Genomic DNA, 24,210 nt, shown 5'->3' with positions numbered 1-24,210 from the left:
CCCACTCCCAATTCCCCATGTGCAGCTCACCCCCCACTCCCAATTCCCCATGTGCAGCTCATCTCCCCCCCCCACTCCCAATGTGCAGCTCATCCTCCCCCCCGCTCCCAATTAATCATGTGCTCTCCCCACTCCCCCATCATGTGCAGCTCTTCCCACCTCCAATTCACCATGCACTCTTCCCACGCACCACTCATAATCCACCATGCACTCATCCTCCCCCACTCCCAATTCCCCATGTGCAGCTCATCCTCCCCCTACTCCCAATTCCCCATCATGTGCAGCTCATCCTCCCACACTCCCAATTCCCCATGTGCAGCTCATCTCCCCTCCCCCACTCCCAATTCCCCATGTGCAGCTCACCCCTCCACTCTCAATTCCCCATGTGCAGCTCATCCTCTCCCTACTCCCAATTCCCCATCATGTGCAGCTCATCCTCCCTCCACTCCTAATTCCCCATGTGCAGCTCAACCTCCCCCCACTCACAATTCCCCATGTGCAGCTCATCCTCCCCCAATTCCCCATGTGCAGCTCATCCTCCCCCCACTCCCATTTAATTCTATTTAAAAAAATAAAATTGTCATATTTACCCCTCATACGATCCCTGCAGCATCCTGGCGCTCCTGCTGCAACGAGGAGATACACGCCGCCGTCGGGTTCTCCTGACTTCTGGTCAGGTGATGGCACGTACGCGCTGTCACATGCCCAGAAGTCAGAAGGAGTATGAAGGAGCTGCTGCAGCTGCGCAGCTCCGGTAAGGAATCCGGCACCAAGATGTGCAAAGCCTAAGGCACTTTATCACAGCATGGGGCCCCGTGAACAGAAGCACAAGAGGGGCCCCATAAAGCATTAAGGTCAGTAATGCCCTGATGGCGGCCCTGATTACTGTATCATGTTCTTGGCTCTCTCTAGGCTGGAAATGGTAAAAGCATGTTTGCAGTGATGCAAACCTTGGCAGAGTTTCTGACTCATGAGTAATGTCGACTTGCAAGACTGAGATAAATGAGTTAAACAGGCAATGTCATGAACGAGTGCCTTCAAGGTTGAGAACCTGCTGAAATGATGAAATTTGATGTGGTGGCCCGAAGTCACCGTACGGATACCCAAGGGCGGATTTCTTCATCGTCATCTGGTGCCTGCTGAAGTTAATGTTTGTGGGCAACAAATAGACTATAGACTGGTTCTCTGTTATTGGGCAAGTGTCATATCTTGGGTTTAAATGGTAAAGATGTGACCCAACTTTTTGACTTGACAATTTCTTAATCCATGATGTCCTCGAACAGTCTATCTTCTATGGACATTGCGACCCTGTTGTCTTCTCTTGTCCTGTGTAAGACTGTGGCCCCTATGTGATCCTGCTCACCATCCAAAGCGTGGTATTAAGAGGAAGGATATATGAAAGAACAAGGCAGAGGATCACTGTGGCAATTCTTTTACCAGGGAACTACTCAAACATGGCTGTAAGAGAGATGGACATCCATTATAAAGTGTACTAGTGAGTATACTGTTGAATGATGTCAGCTTGTGTGTTCCTCCTAGACAGACGCCTCCTATAATGACCCATCCTAGGTCAAGTCTCTGGGCATACGGAGCATTCTGGAGGCCGCTTGATCTGTCCTTTAGCCTTATGGACTCGTAATATGTCTTTTCCGAGGAGTAAGACTATCAGAGCATCTGGGTTAAGTTCTGGTATCAGGTGAGTTATACACTTCAAATGGGGGTGATGTACAACTACCTCCAGTGTAGATATTTTGAACCTGTTGTCAGTAAACTGATTGCACTCCAATACGGTCAGCAGGGGTAAGCTGGTCTGACAATCTATAGACTCCACTCCAAAGCCGGTCGCTTTCCTCCCTGTCGTCTCAACAGTACCCGCACATGTCTTCAAGGAGTAGGGAGAACTGGGACCTGAAATGTTAAAGGTGTCGAAGAAGAAGGACTTGGCTAAAGTCCTGTTGCTTTGATAATATAGGATTGCGTATGTCTTGATAGCTTTTTCCTGGTGGCCTGCCAGACTCTGACAAGGCAGAACGTAGCAAGACTTTCCTCCTACAAGTCGTCAGTGTCCATCTGCTTTCCGTCACCTTCCTCAGTTTGTGATGATGCCCATAAGGATGGTCCAGGGTGTGACATTGTTATATTCTATGCTACCACATTCTGCGCATTTCACACTGGCTTTACAGTTCCTGGCGAAGTGTGATGTAGCACAGCATCTGAAGCAGATGATATTTTCTTTGAGGAAATCCTTGCAGTCTTCTAGAAACTTCTCATTCTCAGCTAAAATGCAGAGTCTTCAGAGAGGTTTTGTATATAGGGGACACGATTTGCTGAGATCCTTGAGTTTGGTCTCTTCTTGAGAAGGATTGTTCACTCCATAAGGAATACCTGTGGAGGAAACATTAGTTTTGTGGACAACCACTGGTATTTTACAAGGGGCAGTGGAACACGACAGAGTGAAGTCAAAACTGGGGTAATTTCTAATCTTCGCCTGTTGAGTGACAAAGTCTAAAAACACAGCGAAGGGAGAAGGCGGTACATTATGAATCGGTTTATAATGGGAACCACGTGTGACCCACTTCTTCCGTATGTTATAAGGGAGATTTTGAACAATTAGGTTGACACTAGTGATGAGGGAGCACCAAACTTCTCAGGTGCTCATGTAGAGCAAATCGTAATGCTCAGGGGCTCGACCCGAGCAACGAACCCAATGTAAGTCAATGGGAAACTTAAACATTTTTCCTGCGGCACCCCCCCACCACTCGGAGGTCAGGAGGGGGCCTAAAAATTGGCCAAAGCGATGGGAACAGTGCTCAAATGACATGGGAACAGTATGGGAAAGACCCCCTGGAAGCATCTCTGACTCCCAGGTCACTGCTCTGAACAATGTTGTCTGAGTATTACGCCACTTTTACTGGCTCACAATAAAACATTCAAAAGCTAAGCCAAAACGGATTTTCCTGGAAAGGAACATTTTTTTTAGGGTAATAACTTGTATATAAAGCAAAATAAATAACCAAAACCAAAAATGCCCTCCACATCTTGGCCTATGTTCACACATAGCGTTTGTGAAAAATACATTCACCGGTTAATGCAATTTTAACATTTTACTACTTTATCTGGTCATGTGGTGTGTGAGACAAAATCAGAAACATCCATAAAGTGGTGAAATGACTTGAGAACAGCATGGGGAACACCCCTGGAAGCAAGTAACTGCCTTAAACCGTGGTCATCAGACGTGATCCTATATTACTGCGTAAATAATACAACATTTTTGGCAATGTGACAAATATTAAACTCCAATTAAAATGGGTAAGGTGTGTGGCAAAAAACGCGGAAGTGGACGTAATGGTGATGGTGCACTCAGATGCCAAGGCAGTGGGCAAGATGAAACTGTGCCTGCTGAGGGAGCACAACAGACACCCACATCATATTGACCTAGCTTCCGGTCCCACATTCTAGGGGCCGCGGAATACCACTGTTGAAGCCAGACCAGTGTGAAAAGGTTGTTGGTTGAATAGCAGATAAATAGATAATGCTTCCAATCAGTTTGCAACCACCACCCGGTCTTCCACACGGTCCAGTCTCAGTAGCCATGAGTCAGGACCACATTATTATTAATATAGCGCCATTCATTCCATGGCACTTTCCATGTGAAAAAGGGGTATACAAAGAAAAAACAATTACAATAATCTTGAACAAAACCGTGACGGCGAATGGTACAGGAGGAGAGAGAACCCTGCCGGCGAGGGCTCACAGTCTACAAGCGATGGGTGAGGATACAGTAGGTGAGAGTAGAGCTGGTCATGCAGCGGTATGGTGGGGTGGTGGTTACTGCAGGTTGTAGGTTTGTCGGAAGAGGTAGGTCTTCGGGTTCCTTTTGAAGGTTACCAGGTTGGCGAGAGACTGATATGTTGGGGTAGAGAGTGCCAGAGTAGGGGGAATGCATGGGAGAAATTTTGTATGCGATTGTGGGAAGAGGAGTTAAGAGGGAAGTAGAGAAGAAGATCTTGTGAAGATCGGAGGTTGCGTGCAGGCAAGTACCGGGAGGCTAGGTCACAGATGTATGAAGAGACAGGTTGTGGATGGCTTTGTTAGGGTTTTGAACTGGAGTCTCTGGGCAATGGGGTGCCAGTGAAAGGATTGACATAGCGGAGAGGTCGTGGAATAGCAGGGGGACAGGTGGATTAGTCGGGCAGCAGAGTTTAGGATAGATTGGAGGGGTGCGAGCGTATTAGAATGGAGGCCACAGAGCAGGAGGTTGCAGTGGTCGAGGCGGGAGATCATGGGGGCATGCACAATTGTTTTTGCAGATTCTTGTTTGAGGAATGTGCAGATCCGGGAGATTGTTTTTTTTACTTGGAGTCGGCATATTCCTCACCTTGATCCTCCTTCCTCCCACCATGCCGAGTGCCCGGAGATAACTGATCCCACACTTGGACACTCTGAAGAGCTGTTTTGTTCATCTTTCCATTTGTAGATTCTGGCCTCTCGCTTAGTCCGCTTCAACCGGGGCAACAGGAGATCGCATTTAGTGATGCCCAAATATTTCAGCAGCTGACGCACCCAGGGGATGGGGACAACTCGGCACCCGGACCTTGTTGTTGCTTGATCTTGGGGGATGTCACGGTGGTCGGCTCCCGGGCCCATACCCTGGGGTCACTCTTAAAAGAAGGGGGGAAGTTGTATGGGATAGGGATGTTTGTGACGCCACCTGTGGTGTCTGGTGAGGATCACCAGCGATGCGACAGTCCTCTGAGGCCGGTGTTTAGGCAGCTTAGTTGGTACGACTCCCCACAGGTGGAGCGGGGCCTCAGGGCAGTGTAGAGAGGGTGTAGAGTCGCGGAGGAAAGAACAGACAGAGGCGGTAGTTGAAGTCATCCAAGTCTTTACTCACTTTGTTGTTTAGTCAGCTCAGAGCTTCTCTCTGCTGTCACACGGCAAGCTGCGGCCACCAGGGTGGGGTTCAGCACTCTCCAGCTAGTTCAGGAGCACTTGTCAGGACCCCGCTCTAGTGTATTCCTCTCTTGCTCAACTTCCCCCACTGAGTCCCGTACAGGTACTGCGATGTCCCTTGTGGGTAACGTGTAGTTCCCGGACCGGCTGGGTGCCCTTTTTAGTGACTTGTGGTGAGAACGTGGCGTAAGGCCGGGTCCCTCTGGATAAACGCAGATTAGGGCATACAGGTGGCGACTCCGCTCCGTCCATATCCCCCCGGGATCCACATAAGCCTCCGGACTTTTCCGACAGAGACGTGAAGTGCAAAGTCAGATAATCGGGTACTCCCTCTTGCGGCAGGGTCCCTCTGGCTAGGCCAGAATAAGGTATGCAGGTGGCGACTCCGCTCCGTCCGCACCCCCTGAGATCCTTTCGCCTGTGGAGCCTATCTCATCTGCTCCCTTCCTGGGCCTTCTTGCTTGGACCCTGACCGGGGACAGAGCGGGTTATAACTGCCCCGCTCCCCGTCTCGAGGCCTGAGACCGGGGACTGTGGACCCTCAGCCGGCTGCAGCCTTGTGCTGACTTGCCGTCCCAAAGACCCACGACCAAAGACCTTGTTATTAAAATGGCCTCCAGTTATATAGAATTCTAGTAAAGTGCTTAGGTAAATGCTTCCTCTACCCTCACTCACTATGTGGTTCCCCCTCACTTTGGTTCCCTCTACTCCTCCATTCAGGCCCGGGGCAGCACTATGGTGCTTTAAGCCCCCTTCAGAACTGGAGTGGTGTAGTGTTGAGTGTGTGGTTGGGGTCCTGTGTAGTACTCCATCCTTACCTGGGAGAGGAGATACCACACCTCATTCTGAGGTGCAGTACCCCTGTGGCGACTGAACCCTCAGGGGCGCTACACAGCCACCCACAGGACAATAGTAAACTGCCACATTTCTCGACTGCTTGCACTAGAAATTTTGCCTTTTAGGCTTGTGGAGGCGGAAGCTTTCTGCAACCTCATGGTGGTGGCTGTCCCTCAGTATTCGGTCCCCAGCCACCACTATTTTTCCCGGTGTGCCGTCCCCGCCTTACACAAGTACGTGTCCCAACAAGAGGATGACTGTCTTCTCATCCTCCTAAGTTACCCTCTCTAATCCTTAACCTGTGAATGTGTATTTCAATGGACAATTGAACTATTTAAGGAACATATGCCTCTGTAGCAGGAGATTAGAGACAGAGAATTGAAAGACTTTACAAGGAAAATCAAAGATCAGACTCTCTGCAGACCATCAGCTTGGTAGCATGGCTTTATCCAAAGAGACACAGACACTGCAGGAGAGGAGCCAAGGAGCAGAAGGGAGCAGCCAGTGCAGCCTCAGATATGACTCAAGTCTGTGAACAGGAATAATAAAGCTGGACTCATTGAGTGGTTCAGCTCTAATGTATCACTTGTGTAAGAGAATGGACAAAGGAAGTATGGTGGCCCCCCTCCAGGTTGGGTTGGAGAAGCTTCTCCACATGGTTCTAACATTTTTATTGGCAATATTCCTCAGGAGATATATGAAGATGCACTGATACCTCTCTTTCAGTCTGTGGGAAAGCTGTATGATTTTCGCTTAATGATGACCTTCAGCGGCCTAAACCATGGCTTTGCTTATGCACGTTATTTCTCCAAACGCATTGCAGATCAGGCCATTGCCCAACTCTGTGGTCATAAAATTCAACATGTAAAGAACTTTGTTTGTTGAAGCACCAAGTAGTGTGAGCTAATGTTGGACGGGCTGCTATTGCTTATAGAACAAGCTGCATTAGAGGACTTCCTGGGAGAGATGACAGCCGGAGTAGATACGGTTTCCCTCTATGCCAGTCCTTTCACCGACCTCAAGAATATGGCTGTGGTGAAATACAAATCTCATCAAGAAGCAACCCTGGCTAAGAAAAGTCTGTGTGAAGGTTCCTGGACACTCTATGGTTACTTTTTTACCGTGGACTGACTCGAGCAATCTATGACTTGACAGCAATCTGGCACCTTGTCGAAGCCCAACTCTGTTCTCCCTCTGATATCTAACAAACAGGTCATGCTGGCAAAACTTGCACCTACTGCCACTCAGTGTCTTCAGTTTCTTTGTGACAAGCTAATGTTTGGGCAGACAGTCTACCAAATAAAATTCCTGAGATATGGAAATTGTGGATGGCTTTGCTTCTGGTACTGGGTGCTAATACCTAACCATGGCATGCCATTCACTGGATATTCCTAGCTGGTTGGAGACAAGCTCATTCCCACAGAAAAGTACCAGCAAGCTAAGGAGATGGTGGCCTCTATCAACATGAAGGTGTTTGCTCGTTGTCTAGGAAACAGACCATGGCTGCTGTCTATAACTTGTGAACATTGTGTTAAAGCTTGCAAGGGTTAAGAAATTACATTGGCACGTCTGTTTTCTTTTTTTGCTTAAGATCCTGCTGTATTTTTTATATTTATATATATTTTCATATATATTCAAATGTGTATTCGACTGTGTTCTTATTTTTGTCGGCTCTTGAAATTGCAGCATACGCAATAACAGTATAGGGAGATCCACTCAATAATGGGAAGGACAATTCAAATAGATTCTATATTCTAGAATATTACCTGTCTTATATGAAATTCATTTACGGGTGAGGTATCGCAGTATGGATAGTATATTATATCGATCCAGCCAGGTATTATTGCTTTATACTGTGTCCTGTTGAAAAAAAATACAAATCTATTCTATTCCCTATTGATACCACTGTTAGATACATTCACAATAGGGACAGGTGCTGCTAGGTGGTATCATCAGAGAGAGATGAGTGTTCATTCTGGTCGCATAAATCTCTTCCACAGTCCAACACCTTTTTTATTTTTTTTTTATTTGGCCTTATATACAAGTCATGACCCTGCAAAGAATGTTTCTTAACATTTCTTCCATTTTAGCTATGCTTTTGTATGTTTTATTGTCAGTCTGTAAAATGGCGTAATACTCTGACAACATTGTTCACAGATATGCTATTGGTCAGCGACCAAGTGTAAATAGGTTTTAACAACACACAACTGGCAGACTTTAAATGGATTGTAATATCTGGCACACTTCCCAAAATGTCACGATTATTACCTCAGTAAAATCGGATCATGTCTGATGAACATGGTTTTAGGCAGTGGCCTATTTGTATGATATTGGTCAGCGACACACAACTGGTAGACTGTTAAATGGTTAATTATGGAAATTCATTTGGAATGTTAATTAATAATCGATAATCATTTTTCTTAAATTTGAGTTCTATACAAGGATTGCATCAGCCATCGTGTCTAGTTGACATGCGCTATTTGTATGTGTATTTTTGGTTCACTACCATATGTAGAACAGGTGTCCATACGACTGGCTATAAAAGCCCATGGTACAGAAAGGGGGGGCTCTCTCTTGCTCTTCCCACCCCACAAGAAGAATCTTCATGCTGAGACGTATCTGACATGTAGGCCTGGACACGTGCTGGACAAAGACATGATTTACCAGCCAGGATCCAAGGAAAGATGGGTGAATCTCAACAATTAAGCTAATTATGGACAAATGGACAATTACTTTATAACTAATTATTATATGTACCTGCTGCAATCTGATTCTTTTTAATGGACAATCCAAGAATAAATAGATACATTTTTTTATAAGAATATCGTGATATTGATACTTTGAGAAGTCCTCAGTAGAAAAAATAATACAGAGAAGAGTATTATTTTACAATGGTGAGCCAGCCAGCCCTGTTTTTTCGGTTTTTTTAAAATTAAGTAAGTGAATTTCTTCCCGTGAACAAGGGGGGGAAGTCCTGACGAGCTGAACAGCTGTTGTTCACGTGTCAGTAAATTCACTAATTTGTCACGAGAAGCAGAAAGGAGCCTACAGACTGAGGACTATCGGGAAGCAGAGGTACTAACAAGGAACAGAATCAGACGAACTGAAGACAGGACGTGCTGATAAAGAAAAGCTAAGGAATCTTAAGGTAAGCAAAATATGGATATAATTTCTTCTTTTGCTAAACAAAGTAATATTAATTTTCAAATTAATGTAGGAAATGACATAGACGTTTTGTGGCTCAGTTTATACAAAGAATGTGAATTGCAGAATTTACAGTTAACTTCTAAATTGGTAAATAGAGAGAAACACAAATTGCGGAATATTCTACATCTTGTACAAGTATTTCATAATTTTGTACTTGAAAGTTTTAAGCAGAAAAATAGTGCAGAAGTGTCAGATGGTGACAATGATTCTGACTGTAATGTGGAAAATGAACAAGAAGTAAGACACGTATCTGTAACTGAAGGTGACCTTGGGTCTGACCAAGAGACGGACATACAGAAACCTGACATGGGAGGAGACATGACTGACATACGAGAAACTGACATATTAGGTGATGTGGGAGGAGACGTGAGTGACGTAGGAGGAACGGACGTACAAGAGCCACTAAAAATATCAGAGAATTCTGGAATTACCCAGGCTCAACTCCAAATTAAAATGAGGAAAAATTTGCTGAAACTATACAAAATCATGCCAAAATATGATGTCAAAATCCATGCCTGTAGAAATTCAGAGACATTTGAGAGCTTCTCTGATAAGTTTGATTTATCCAATGAGGAGAGGAATCAATTATTTAAAATATGGATTCCTGTGACATTGTCCAGACGTTTACATTTAATGCCCTGTGAAAATGACTCTCCTAATGGATGGGAAAATGATTCGGACAGATTAAGATATTTGATTTATTGTGTCACAAAGGATTTTCCCAACATAGAAGATCTGCAGAAACTAAGGATTGGTAGGAAGGAATGTACATATACATTCATGTCCATGTTTGAACGGTTGTACAAAGCTCTTATCAAAAATGGAAATGTACAACATATGATAAAAACTTTTGTACAAAAATTCAAATTCCTAGATCCAGTATCTAGAGTTATAGCGTCACAAAAAGAATCCCTATTCAAATGTGCGCAGTTGCTGGATTCTGTTAGAAAACATGAGAATTGTGCAAAGAAAATAAATCAAGTTAATTTTATAAAACCAGGAAAGGTAAAATCTTACCAAAAGCCAATATCAAACTCTCCTAGACTGAGTCATCCCCATAGTGAACTCTATCAAATACGCAGGAGATTTCATATCTGTTATAAGCCATATAAAATGATTGAAAAATCAATCTCTTCACAGAATGAGTTAATTCTCAGTCAGAACTGTGATTCTCTAAAAAGGAAAATGGCCGAAACTGATGAACAGAGACAGGTGAGACGACCGGCTCACAGTGACGTCATGGAATGTGGACAGAAGGACAGACAGTTCTCTGAGGTTTTGAAGGATAGAAAAATGTCTTTCCTAGATAGGGCGTTCCTGGAGATATTTGAGAGAGACAGAAGATTTGGTTTAGGGAGTGGCTAAGGAAAAACTGTAATTATGATGTTGTATCAAAATGTTATACAATGTCTCAATATTTATTTATAATCTTATGCAGTAAAATTGTAGTTACATAGTTTCTAGTAGTTCATGTATATATATATATATATATATACACACTTGTCTAAGTAGAGATTGTGTATAATTGTATTTATATATATGTTTATAAAATATATATATTAATTAATAAATTAGAACTTCATATATAAATTTAAGTAACAATATTTTGAATTACATTAGAACCAACCAATATAGGTATAAGATATTTAAATAATTCTGTTTCTGTATGAATTTGATATTTAATTTTATTTTCTTATATTTCCTTAGAGTTTTCATTTCAAAGCAGGATTTGATCAAACAACTCTAAAATGGATTTATTTCTTTATTCACACAGGAAGTGGAAAAATTGCATGATTTATATGTTACATTTTAAAAAAATTAACAATATAACTAGTTGGACTATAATATATGTAATACTTATTAATTCTTTTGTGTTGCTAATATTTTCTGTGCATGAAGTGTTCGTGCTGATTGGAGTAGCTTTACAGCATGACGTGTGACAGCTGCGGCCTTTGAACTTTGAGCTAATAGTATAGGATCCCATTCATTCTATTTCCAGCTGATGTAACTTAAGACCGGGCAGCCAGTGAAAAAAGAATCTATAACAAGAGGTTTTTTCCAAGTATCTGAAATTTCAAATACTTACTCTCATATTATATAATATGTATTTGGGGAATATTCAAAGAATATTAAGATATTTAATTGATATGGAAATGCGCATTAATAAATTGGGATACAACAATTTTGGGTTAAATATATATATATATATAAAACTTCATATGTGGAATGTTTGAGTTGAACAGATCTGTGAATGTCAGAGTGAATGTGACAGATGAGTAAATCAGCAGCTGCTAAGTGTGACTGATGTGACAGAGGCCTCGTACGTTTGTATGTTTGGGAAAAAAAAATGTTTCTTTATGTGAAGGTACAAAAATATATTTAATTCTGAGAAAAATTATAATACATAATTAGGTATTATCCACACATATATATATATATACTTCTATATTTCTTTAATAATTATTATTTCTTGATTTAACTAATAGTGGATAAGGGCAACCACACATCAAAATGGTTTACAAAGCAAATTTATATTTAGAATAATTTTTCCACATGATAATATTCTTGAATAACTATGATATTATTTTTAATGGTTACCTAAATAGGTACACACCTCTCTTTAGACAAATCTATGCTACTCATCGATATGAAATTTATGCAAAATATTTATAGAAGAATAACTATTTTTAATTTGGTTCTGATATATACATAAATTATTTTATAAAATAATATTTTTTGGTATTAAGGGGGAAAATGTGTTTTTGATCCTGATTACATAATCACTTTTGATCAATACTTATTTTTTACACATTTTAATAAAGAAGAAACAATAATAAGGTACAATGATATAATTAAGAAGGGTGTTACATGCAAAGTTGCATAGTTTAATAATTTTTTGGTGATACAAGGTTATGACAAATATGAAATCATCCAGATAATGGAGATATAAGGGTATTTTTTATGGAGAATATAATTACTCTGCATTTGTCATTAAAATTTAAAGGCCTTATTTTTATTTTTATTCTTATTTTTACTCTTAATTTTATTTTTCATTTTTAAAATTTTATTACTTATTTTCTTATTTTTCCATTTTTCATTTTTAATTCTCAATTTTTGATTTTAATTCAGTTCAATATTTTAATTGAGAAAACACATTAATATTTAATGGGGTAATGTCAAGTACAAGAATATTGCTTCATTAAATATAATGATGATATGAATTAATATAAGAAAAATGTTTCAATTTTCTGAGTAGACACAACAATTCATTAATTCATTCATTCATACATTCATATATTTATTCATTTTAGTTCAGGAGTATACATTCTTTGATATTATTGGTTTAATAAAGATATAAACACTTGTTGTTTCAAAACACACTGACACCTATGGGTTGGAAAAGGTAATTACACCTATGACATAAAAATGTTCTATCATATGGAGAACTTGATTAATAATGAATTATTATCTATTATTGTTTATTATTCCGAACATAATTTATTTTAATATTTTGATAATAATTAGATGGATATTACTGATTGCTATGGTACGCTGTGATATTATAGGTTAGGAAAAACTGCCAGATTTGGTATCAAATTAGGGAATGAAGACTTCAATCAAGACATCGCAATTATGAATTCTATCTTAATAAAGACTTTTCATATTTATAAATCAAAGAGATTCTCAAAAGTTACAAGAAGAAGCAACTGATATCCGGAAGTCTCAGAAGGTAACAGGTGTGAATGCTGAGTGATAATAGACTGTGTCCATTACATACAATACAATTCACACCACTGATCACCGGGACTAGAGGACGATGATCCTATATGTACTGGGTTGTGTTCAAGTTTCATCACGTTCCAGTGGTTTCTTATCACCTGCAACGCTTCAATGAAAGCTGGTGAGCAGGTAATACCTGGCATATGTGTCCTGTACATAAAGGACTGAGTACTGGTTATGGTGCTATATAAAGCAGGGAAGTGTCAAGTTAACCCTTGCTTTACTGACCAAAGATGTCACATCTGTTCCAAAAGTGACACGAGACCAGTGCGGACGACACGGAAGATTCCAGAACTATCCAAAGACAACATAAGTCCAGGTGACATAGCACAGATATTAAAGCTACATTTCATCCATGGACTTTGTTTCTTATCAATTGACACACATGATCTTTCTAATAAAGAGTACAGTTTATGGACTGAACAATAATGAATACAATTATGGACTGTACAATATCTACACGCTGTCATTTATTTCAAAGGAGTTTTCATCTAAAGACTGTGTTATAAAAGAACCAAGAAGAAGATGAGACGACGACCCGATGACATCAGATGATGACGATTGAACCCGCGATTACTTCAATTTAGATATAGGGAAGTATAATTATACATATTAAATGAATATTAGTCACGGCTTACCATAACATGAATTCACATCATTATATCTGATACTATTATTGATATTATTATTATTATTATTATTATTATGGAAATTTAATGATATTGCCAAGGAAGAAGGAAAGGAAAAAATGATTGATGAATGTATCTTCTTTTGAGAATTTTCAGTTTAAATCCTTTTATTCTCAAAAAAGGGGGAAATGTTAAATGGTTAATTATGGAAATTCATTTGGAATGTTAATTAATAATCGATAATCATTTTTCTTAAATTTGAGTTCTATACAAGGATTGCATCAGCCATTGTGTCTAGTTGACATGCGCTATTTGTATGTGTATTTTTGGTTCACTACCATATGTAGAACAGGTGTCCATACGACTGGCTATAAAAGCCCATGGTACAGAAAGGGGGGGCTCTCTCTTGCTCTTCCCACCCCACAAGAAGAATCTTCATGCTGAGACGTATCTGACATGTAGGCCTGGACACGTGCTGGACAAAGACATGATTTACCAGCCAGGATCCAAGGAAAGATGGGTGAATCTCAACAATTAAGCTAATTATGGACAAATGGACAATTACTTTATAACTAATTATTATATGTACCTGCTGCAATCTGATTCTTTTTAATGGACAATCCAAGAATAAATAGATACATTTTTTTATAAGAATATCGTGATATTGATACTTTGAGAAGTCCTCAGTAGAAAAGATAATACAGAGAAGAGTATTATTTTACATAGACTTTAAATGGAGTGTAATATCTGGCACGCTCCAAAAAAATTCTGGATTATTAGCAGCAGTAATATCTGATCCCGTCCTATGACCATGGTTTTAGGCAGTGCCGTTAGAGATATGGTACTGGTCAGCAACTAAGTGTGAATAGGTTGAACAACACACAACTGGCAGACTTTAAATGGAGTGTAATATCTGGCACACTCCAAAAAATGTCACGATTATTACCGCAGTAATATCGGATCAAGTCTGATGATGGACAAGTTTCCCTGCTTCTACAATACAGCAATCCGAATAAAATAAAAAATCTCTCTGTATTCTGCTAACAAGCAAATGGAGCAGTAAAATGTATTGCTTTTTAAGCAAATAATCAGGATTAAGAGCAAAAAAAAAGAACCCTGATATCTAGGGCTATGGATATCTGTAACAGCTGCAGCAGACAGAACGTGCAATGGACCCTATTCTGCTCTGTACAAACTCTGCCTGCCTAACTCCTGTAATCATCAGGATTAATATACGCAGCTGGATTAGTCCTTAGAAGAACTGTTAGTTCAGATGTGTATATATAGCTGTGGAATACCTAATACCTCACTAATAAATGGCCATGCACCCTAGCAATCCCCACATGTTTATTCACTGTTAAAACAGCGCCAAACATGCGGGGCGGGGACCCTAGCTCCCGTCCGAGCATCCCGGAAGTACTCGCCAAGCGCCGTGCATCTCGAGCAGCGAGATGCTCGGGCGAGTACAGAGCAGGAGTGAGCATGCTCGCTCATCACTAGTTGACACCTCTGGCGGTGTCCAGGAATGCCAAATCTGGCAGATCTCCTTCTGCCTGAGCAACCTGTTCATCCATTAACAAGTTGATCAGTTCAATTATCAATTCTCTTATATAAAGAATTTTCTATAGCTTCTATTGACCCATAACATTCATCTAGTCCACACCATACGAAGGACTCTGTCAGGATACTACTGGAAAGGTTTACATCTGATAGCATTCTGGAAAAAGGCTCGCCATGCCCTGTAGCTCTCAGCACGATCTGTGAACTTTACAAGTCCCTTTACCAACTCCTGCCGTGCAAGCAACTTGGAAAAGTTCATCAAGGCTTAGTCAGTGCAGATACGATCTGATGTGCTGCTGTTATGCTGAGAGTGTGGTGTGTCACCATACCTGTTAGGAGCTTCTGGTTTAGGATAGTCTGCATAGTACTGTTCTGATGCGAAGGGTTTAAGCCAGAATGGAGGCTGTACCTTCTGTTCTGTGAAATGGTAGTTGTGGCCAACGTCATTTTGTTGCACACTTCCTTACTTGTAGTACTGCATGCAGTTCAAGGTAGGATCTCTGGTAATGTGCATAGGCTGATTGATGTAGGGGATTACCATCTGTTCTGTGAATCTGGTAGATATATTCTGAGACGCATTGTGCTGGATCTTGTTGATCTAGGTCTGGTCCGAGTAGGTCGCTGCATTTCTCAGATTCAGGAAACTCTATGGGTTCTAGGAACTCAGCCTTGGCTATTAACGTCTGCTGCCTCTTTCTCTGTGGCAAGTTTTTCCAGAGACGCTTGCAGGCCTGCTCTCTCTGCTTCCTGATGTGCCTGCAGACGTGCTCTTGCTGCTTTTTGATCAGCTTGTCTTCTTTCTGCTTCTTGATCAGCTTGTTTTAGCTTTAGTTGCATCTCTTCTGCAGCAAAGGAAGATCTGACTTTCGCTGTCTCTGCTTATGCACACACAAGAGCAGCAAATTCTTTTATTGAAGACTTAGAGCAACTTGCTTGGGACCTCGTCCTAACTAAAGATGCATGGCTAACAGACATTGCGTGTCTATATCTCTTTGCGGACTTGAGTCTAGGTAGGAACAGACTTCAGCGTGGTCTGAATTGTGTTGCACTTGCTGGAGTGCTGCACTCTAGTTTCTTATGACTGTGTGGCGGCCGCTGCAATACCTGTACGCAGTACAGTGTGGATAATGACAGCTCTGTATAGTCCAATCCACTTATTGCTTGCAACTAGCATCTGTTTTACTGTTCTGTCTTCTTACACTGTTTAAACTAAGGATTGGGGGAAGGGTATTTAGTTTATAGGTGGGGAAGATAGTGCAGATAGTGACCTGGGCACAAATAAAGAAATTGGGGGTGGGGTTAGGACAGTCAATAAAGTAAGAAGGAATAGAGGTACAGAGAGATACATAAAATGCATATACACTAATCCCAGAAGCTAGTGATGTGTCGTTCGCGAACGATCCGAGACAAAGAGCCGGCTCTTTGATGTGAAGGACGGGAGACAGCTCGGAGCTGAGCCACAGAGCCAGATTTTTTTTTCCCTGCTTTATTGCTTTTCAGCTTAGCTTCTTCTGGCCTGACTGTGGACTGGGAGGAGTGGAGGAGGAGACTCAGAGCCGGGTTCACAAGCCCATGATGCTTTGTGACTTGGCTCCTCCCACATGAGCACAATTGAACACATCCATTTATTGTGATTGGCTGCTTAGTGCAGTGACTGCACACATGATCGCAGATCCTAATGGCCTGGCTATAAACAGGAGGGCGAGTCGCTGAGCTGTTCATTCACATTCACTTCACAGTTTATTTCAGCAGTCAGGAGATTAGATAGTGGCGGTGACGGTGTCGGTAGCTACAGTATATGAGGCAGAGTCACTGCAGTGAGGTGAGGCAGATCTTGGGTAAATAAAAGGAGGAGGATTTCTACCGCTCATTGTTTTCTGTAGTTACTGTTGCTCTACAGTGGGGATGTAATAATAGAAATCTGAGGCCAGATACAGGTATATGTAAAATAACCACTGAGTGAAACACAATGGCCTCTACCTGCCATGGCCAACCTTTTAACCCCTTAAGTATGCCATCATGCAATGCTATTTTTTTGCTATCTCTGCTCTTTCATTTTTCCCTCCCCTTCTTCAAAGCTGTAACTTTGGCCTTGCCAACGGGGAAATAAAAAATGTTGTGTGGGCTTGTGCTTTGTTTTGTTTTTTTTTAATGGGGTGAAAAAATTATTTGAGTTGCAATTTTCCAAAACATCTGGCACTGATATAGATAGATAGATATATATATATATATATATATAATTTATTGCTTCTTAATGCTTTTCTTTCGTGGAATTGTGACCACAACGACGCAATTCTGAAATTCAGTATTTTTTTTTTTAAATAGCTTTTACAGATCGTGTTAATTTTAGAATAAAATGGATCGTATTTTTGTGGACACGTTGGTAATTAAGAAAAAAATCACACTTCTTTATTAAGGCTCTTTAACAGGTTGAGTGTCCAGTACAAGTGGTGACAGTTTCCACACGTACCGGAGACAAGACACTGACACACATTCAGAAGAATGGGTCTGCGTACATGTCAGCATGTTTCCGCAGATCGTGTGTCTATGTGCTCCACACACTGACATGTCCATTTTCAGCCAGCAGCACGGATCACACAGACCCATTCAAGTCAATGGATTCGTGTAAACACATGTCGCACACAGATGCCATCCATGTGACACGTACGAGCGCCTGAGAACCAGTGGACAGTTAGCACTATTCCCAAGCGCCGCGTGCGATCAGCACCAACAGGGGATAATGATGAGAGTAGTATTCTGCTCCCACTGTATACACCTGTAAAAATAAGAAAAATCCTTATACTCACCTGTCCTAAATGTCCCCCGTTGTAATCCTCCTGACCACTCATGCAGCGAAGTCGGGGAGAATCACTCTCGCAGCGAGTGGGCCTGCTGCACTCAGCGAATGGTGTCCTGTCACTCACTGAGGTCCAGGGCCCACTCGCTGCAGGAGTCATTATCCCCGACTTCGCTGCATAAGCGGTCAGGAGGATTACAGTGGGGGACATTTAGGACAGGTGAGTACATTAATTTTTCTATTTTTACAGTTGGACACTGCGGGAGCAGACTACTACTCTCGTCATGGTCCCCTGCTGGTGCTGATCATAGCAACCTCCAACCTCCGTGGCAAGGTAGGGATACTACTAGGCTAAAAAATAGGGTCTGTATCCCAGGTGTCCTTGTATGTGATATGTCTATTTGACAAACTAGACCCAATTACGGTTCGCTCTTAGCAACCAATACCCTTGATCCCCACTATTCAAGAGATTTGTGAATTGAGTACCTTACTAGATAAGATTAGCATCCATTTAGTGTCTCCGTCATAATGACTCTTTACTGTCACACATGAGTGTTTTTTTTTCACAGTGGGGTTTTCATTATTTTTGAAGGTTCTATTAGGGTCAGTGAGGGCAATCAGACATCGCGTGGGTGTGCCATATTACGGCAAGGTAGGGTAACAACTAGGTCACAAGTAGGGCCAGTATCCCTTTTGCTCAGGTATGTCTCCTCTACTTTATCATTTAGAAGCCTCTCTTTTTAATTATTTGTTTATTATAGCTGTTGTATACAGTAGGTGGGTCTTTTTTTTAGTGTTTAATATGCAAATTAGCCTGTACTAGTACCAGCCTCCCCTACTGTAGTTACACTCTTGTTTGAAAAAAACTTTTTTTTGATAAGGCAAAATGGGGTCAAATATTAATGAGCACCAACTAGAAAATAACCCTAAAAATAACGTTTGCTGCAATTAACTTAAAAATGTTAGTATATGCAAAATACTTTAACAAAGGGGACTATAAATTGGTTAATTGTAATATCAGGAACAATAACAAACCAAAGCTGAAAGTCCTTAATAGGCCCTGTTCACCTAGGTTTCAGCTTTTGGGTATTGTTCTGGATACTGCAATTAACCCATTTATATTCCCCCTTTTTTAAAGGACTTTGTATATACTATCATACTTCTAAGTGACTTGCATTCATTTTTTTAGGTGTTTTCTAGTTGGGTCTAACTGCACCCAATATAAAACTTTTTGCCGCATATAGCAAAAAACTTTTAAAGCAGGCAAGAACTTCATTACAATATACTAGTAGGGCTGTCAAGAGAAATTGTTCCAGTTGGGGACCCTGAAGGTTTCTTTCACTGTATGTGTATGTATGTATCTGTATAGATTACTGAGTCAACTCCACATCATCTGCTGGCTTTAGATGGTTGTCCAAGACTTTTAACATTGGTCTAACCTTGGAATAGGTCATCAGTGGCTGGGATTCTGACACACGATACTGGTACTGAACAGCTGTTCTGTCTCTGCTGCAGCCAGAACTGTTGGGTTATGGAGCTGCTCCATATACTGTATTTGAATAGGGAACGAATACGCAGTATGCTGCTACTATACAGTAGACTGAGCATCTTAGTAACTGTAGTGGGAATTTTCAGCCAACACAGAACAGCTGTTCGGTCTGGTGTCACACTCACAGCAATCAGAAATTAATTACCTATCATAAGAATAGGCCATCAGTGTTAGGGTACCATCACACATAGCGACGCTACAGTAATCCCGACAATGATACGACCTCTCAGGGATCGTTGCTGCGTCGCTATGTGGTCGCTGGTGAGATGGTAAACAGGCAGGCTCACCAACGACGCAGCAGTGATGCGGCGACCCATAGAGACCTGCATAGTGATCAGGCGGGGAGCGCAGCACCAGTGAGTGAGGATTGAAGGACCCGGGCGGGGAAGCCGGCGGTGAAGTCTTTTCACTGCTGGCTTTCCCGCTGGTTATTTCAAATGAACAGCTGAGCTATCAGCTGACACGACCAGCGATCTCACAGCAGGGGCCTGGTCGCTGCTACGTGTCACACATAGTGAGATCGCTGCTGAGGTTGCTGTTGCGTCACAAAACTTGTGACTCAGCAGCGATCTCGATTGTGATCTCGCTTAGTGTGACGGGGGCTTTAAAGCCATGGACAACCTCTTTAGATCACAAACAAATAAAATGCTGTGTTATAACTGGGGAATTCTTATTCTTGCAGTAGAAAACACAAAAGGCTGCTGGAATAGACTGAGAGAAGAGAAAATTAGCCTAGGAATAAGATAAAGAAATGTCAGAGTCGAAAAAGATTCATTTCCATCAAATCAGCAACATAAAAGCTTAATGTAATATTTGTAAAAATAAACTGTCATACCGAGCAGGGTCTACCACCAACCTGCTGTAGCGGTTTTACTCCCTCTCTTGCAATAAGGCACTAGAAGAGACATTTGGTGCTTTTCCTGTTTGGAAGGATATTGTTACCCTGTTGAAGGTGGCAATACCACCCGAGTTTGTTTACAATAATTGCACTGTTTACAGCAATTCTATGCTTTTTTTGCCTTAAGATTCCTATGGGTTATATCTAACCCATCTGAATGTGGCAATACCACCCGAGTTTGTTTACTATTATTGCACTGTTTACATTTTATGTTTCTTTCCTACCTGTTACTAGGTGTAAAACTTAAAGGTGTTGTCTGGTTAAAACAAGTAGCTCCTATCTATCTGCCAGGTAGCTGATAACTTGGTGATAAGTGGGTGTTAGGACCTGCACCAATTCGCAGAATAAAGAATTTTTAACTATATTACTAAATGGAGCAGCAGGTTGGATGTCCCAATCATTCTCTGTGGGGCTGCTGAAAAATGAACTCAGCATCTTAATAGAAATGGAATAAAGCAGTGGCCAAACATGTACGACACTGCCGCTCCATTGTAATGGGGTGAACAAGTATCGCCTATCCTGTAGGGATAACCTATTATCATTGGACAGTCCCTTTAAACGTGTTAATGGCACTGCCACCTTTTGAGTGAAATTTTATTTTAGTTGCACTATATACAACAATTTTATGCTGTTTTCTTACAAGTTACAAGTCAGCACGGAATGACTGTTCAAAACAAGTCCCGCCGCTCACTGCTTCATGGCGGGGCCAATCATTTATATACACCTTCCTACCTGCTTGTTTTTCCTTAATCACCACCCCCAATTCTTTGACAGCTCTGGCTTTATAGGGCCAGAGAAGGGTGGAGATAGATGGAAACCAACCAGGGAAGGTGCAGGTAAATGATTGAGCGCCTCTACTTGGTTTGAACAGTCATTCTTTGCTGACAGAGTCCCTTTAAAGAGGTTGTCCACAAATTTAACATTGATAGCCTAGCCTTAGGATAGGTGATCAATATCTGATCATTGTTGGTGCAACAATCAGCACATTCACTAATCAGCTGTTCTGTGTTGACGGTCACTGTAACTGTTGAGTTACTTGGCTGCTAAGTCTATTGTATAGTGGCCATGGCCAGGTATTGTATAGTGGCCATGGCCAGGTATTGTATATCGGCCTCTTATTGATTTGAATAGCAGGCAGATGTGTTATACCTGACCACAGCCACTATACAGTAGACAGAGCAGCTCTGTAACTGGTCAGTTTTGGCCATCGCCAACACAGAACAGCTGATCGGCGTGGGTGCCAGGTTTTCGCGTCACCACAGAACAGACATTGATCCTAAGGCTATCAATGTTAAAGTCGTGGACACCTCTATAAACCAGTTCTACATGCAATACTACCTCAATGATTATTACTGTAACTAAAGTTAGTATGTAACCAGTGTTGCAGCTAAATTCTGTTTGACTTGCTGGGAATTGTAGTGCTGTGCACAACCAGCAGGAAAAGTTTGTAGCATTCAGACATTTTTGTTTCAAGTTGAAATAAACTAATTTTACTATTTAATAAGCTTTGCTTCCATACTAATCTGTATGTGTGCGGTGCAGATATCATAGTTACTCTGTAAGAGCCGGTAACAGCTCTCCAAGGATTTACTCTAAAGAATTCAAATCTTCTCCAACACTGGCAGATGTCACAGCACTAACTAATGTAGAAATGAAATGTACAAATATCAGATATTAGAAAATAACACAAGTCAGCAATACCGACTAGGGGTGAGTGCCTGTTCACAGGAGCTTACAATCTGAGAAAATTGCAACACTAAAAAGCAGTCTTTAATGCTTCACTAGACACCTGTACAGGAGTATAATGGGGCACAGGCTTTAAAGTGAAATGACTGGAGTGATAACCATGGGAAAAGGAACACTATTTGCAAGAAGAGCCGTTTATTGAGCCAAAAAGAGTCGGCTCTTTTTGGTGAGTGAAGCCGAATGAGCCGGATCACCAAAAAGAGCAGGACTGCCCATCACTACCAGAAGCCTCACCAACAAAATGGAGGAAATAGAATTTTGGAAAGTAATTATGACATGGTAGGGATATCTGAGACGTGGCTGGACAAGAGCCATGACTGGGCAGTTAATTTACAGGGCTATAGTCTGTTCAGAAATGACTGTACAAACAAGCGAAGGGGATGTGTGTTTATATGTAAAATCATTCTTAAAACCCGTCTTGCGGGAGGATATATGTGAATCTAATGAAAATGTAGAGTCCCTGTGAGTGGAGATAAGGGGAGGGGGAAAAAATAATAAATTACTGATAGGGGTTTGTTATAAGTCTCCAAAAATAATGGAAGCTGCGGAGAATATCCTCATAAAGCAAATAGATGAAGCAGCGACTCAAGGAGAAGTCATTATTATGGGGGACTTCAACTACCCTGAAATACATTGGGGGACAGAAACCTGTAGTTCAAGCAAAGGTAATAGGTTTATGACAACTATGAGAGACAATTACCTTTCACAACTGGTTCAGGACCCAACAAGAAGGGGGGCACAGCTAGACCTAATATTAACCAACAGGCCAGACCGCATATCAAATATTCGAGTTGGGGGTCACTTGGGTAATAGTGATCACAAAATAATAAGTTTTCATGTATCCTTTAATAAGATGTGTAGTAGAGGGGTTACAAGGACACTAAACTTCAGGAAAGCAAATTTCCAACGGTTGAGAGAGGATCTTAGTGCAATAAACTGGGACGATATCCTGAGACAAAGCTACACAAAGCAAATGGGAGACATTTATTAGCATCCTGAATAGGACCTGTGCACAATATATACCCTATGGAAATAAACATGCTAGAAATAGGAGGAAACCACTATGGCTAAATAGAGCTGTAAGGGGCGCAATTAAGTGACAAAAAGAAAGCATTTAGAGAACTAAAGCAAGTAGGTAGTGATGAGGCATTAAATAAATACAGAAAATTAAATAAATTCTGTAAAAACCAAATCAAGGCAGCAAAGATTGAGACAGAGAGACTCATTGCCAGAGAGTAAAAATAATCCCAAAATATTCTTTAACTACATAAATAGTAAGAAACTAAAAAGTGATAGTGTTAGGGGGCGTGGCCAGCTATGGATCTGTGAAGACACACACACCAGAGGTCCTTTACATCAGTTGTGAAAAGATCTGATTAACCGGCTCTACAAGGCATGGGAAAAGCCAAAAAGGGCAGGAGTACTGTCTCTGCATCACCAACAGCCATTGTGCAGGGAAATATCCAAGCTTATCTCCTGCGCAGCAGCTTATCAGCACCTGTAACAGCTACCACAACAACAGAGACCTGGACACACGGAGGTAATATGCAATCAGTTCCTGCCACCCCCTCCCAAATGCTTGCTTTGGAGACTCACTCCAGCCACAGTATGAACTCTGCTGAAGATCCTGGCTTCTGCAGGGTAATCACTACTGCAGTTACATCTCCTACAAGTACACATGTTATGTCCAAGATGGCGCAGGCCTCCTGTGTGGAGTCAGAGACAGACAGGCACAGAGGGGTCAGGGCACAGGAGGGAGTGAATGCAGACCAGCCCCTACACAGAGATACAGTGGAAAGTGAAAGTGGAGTCTGTGAGTCTGAAACAGAACAGGATCTGATAGCTCCCTGCAGAAGATTAATTAACCCTATCCCTCCTGATAACATACCTCCACAGAGGGCCCTTTTGAGTCAACTATCCACACAGGGAAATACAGCTGGCTTACAAAAAGCATTTAATCACAGCTCACTGTGTGCTCAGGATCATATATTAACCCCTTTAGAGCCTGCTCAGAATCTCATGGATCTCTCTTCAGAGCCTCTCACAGGGGTTCCACAACTTCTAAGAACACAAACCGAACAATCCATGGTTGATGCCACTAAATATCCTACCTCCACAGAACCCTCAATTGCACCACAACCAGCACCATCATGGGCCGCGAGCTCACGACCAGTGACTTTGGCTGACATTCAAACACTTTTGCAATCTTTCCCAACTAAAGAGGATATTACCTCATTTGCAAAATACATCGTAG

The 24,210-nt window shown here is 41.6% G+C and overlaps 1 protein-coding gene and 1 pseudogene across 1 annotated transcript in view; one reads left to right on the top strand and one right to left on the bottom strand.

Annotated features, from left to right (window-relative positions):
• Positions 1 to 24,210, bottom strand: part of PGBD5 (piggyBac transposable element derived 5) — a 671,274-nt gene that overhangs the window by 523,624 nt on the left and 123,440 nt on the right. The gene's annotated exons all lie outside the window — the stretch shown is intronic.
• Positions 1,455 to 7,341, top strand: LOC141176300 (dead end protein homolog 1-like; annotated as a pseudogene).

The sequence above is a fragment of the Phyllobates terribilis genome, unplaced genomic scaffold (genome assembly GCF_046119375.1).
Source record: "Phyllobates terribilis strain yellow unplaced genomic scaffold, ASM4611937v1 Scaffold_24__1_contigs__length_18792416, whole genome shotgun sequence".
NCBI lineage: Eukaryota > Metazoa > Chordata > Amphibia > Anura > Dendrobatidae > Phyllobates > Phyllobates terribilis.
This window is presented reverse-complemented; position numbering and strand designations above follow the sequence as displayed.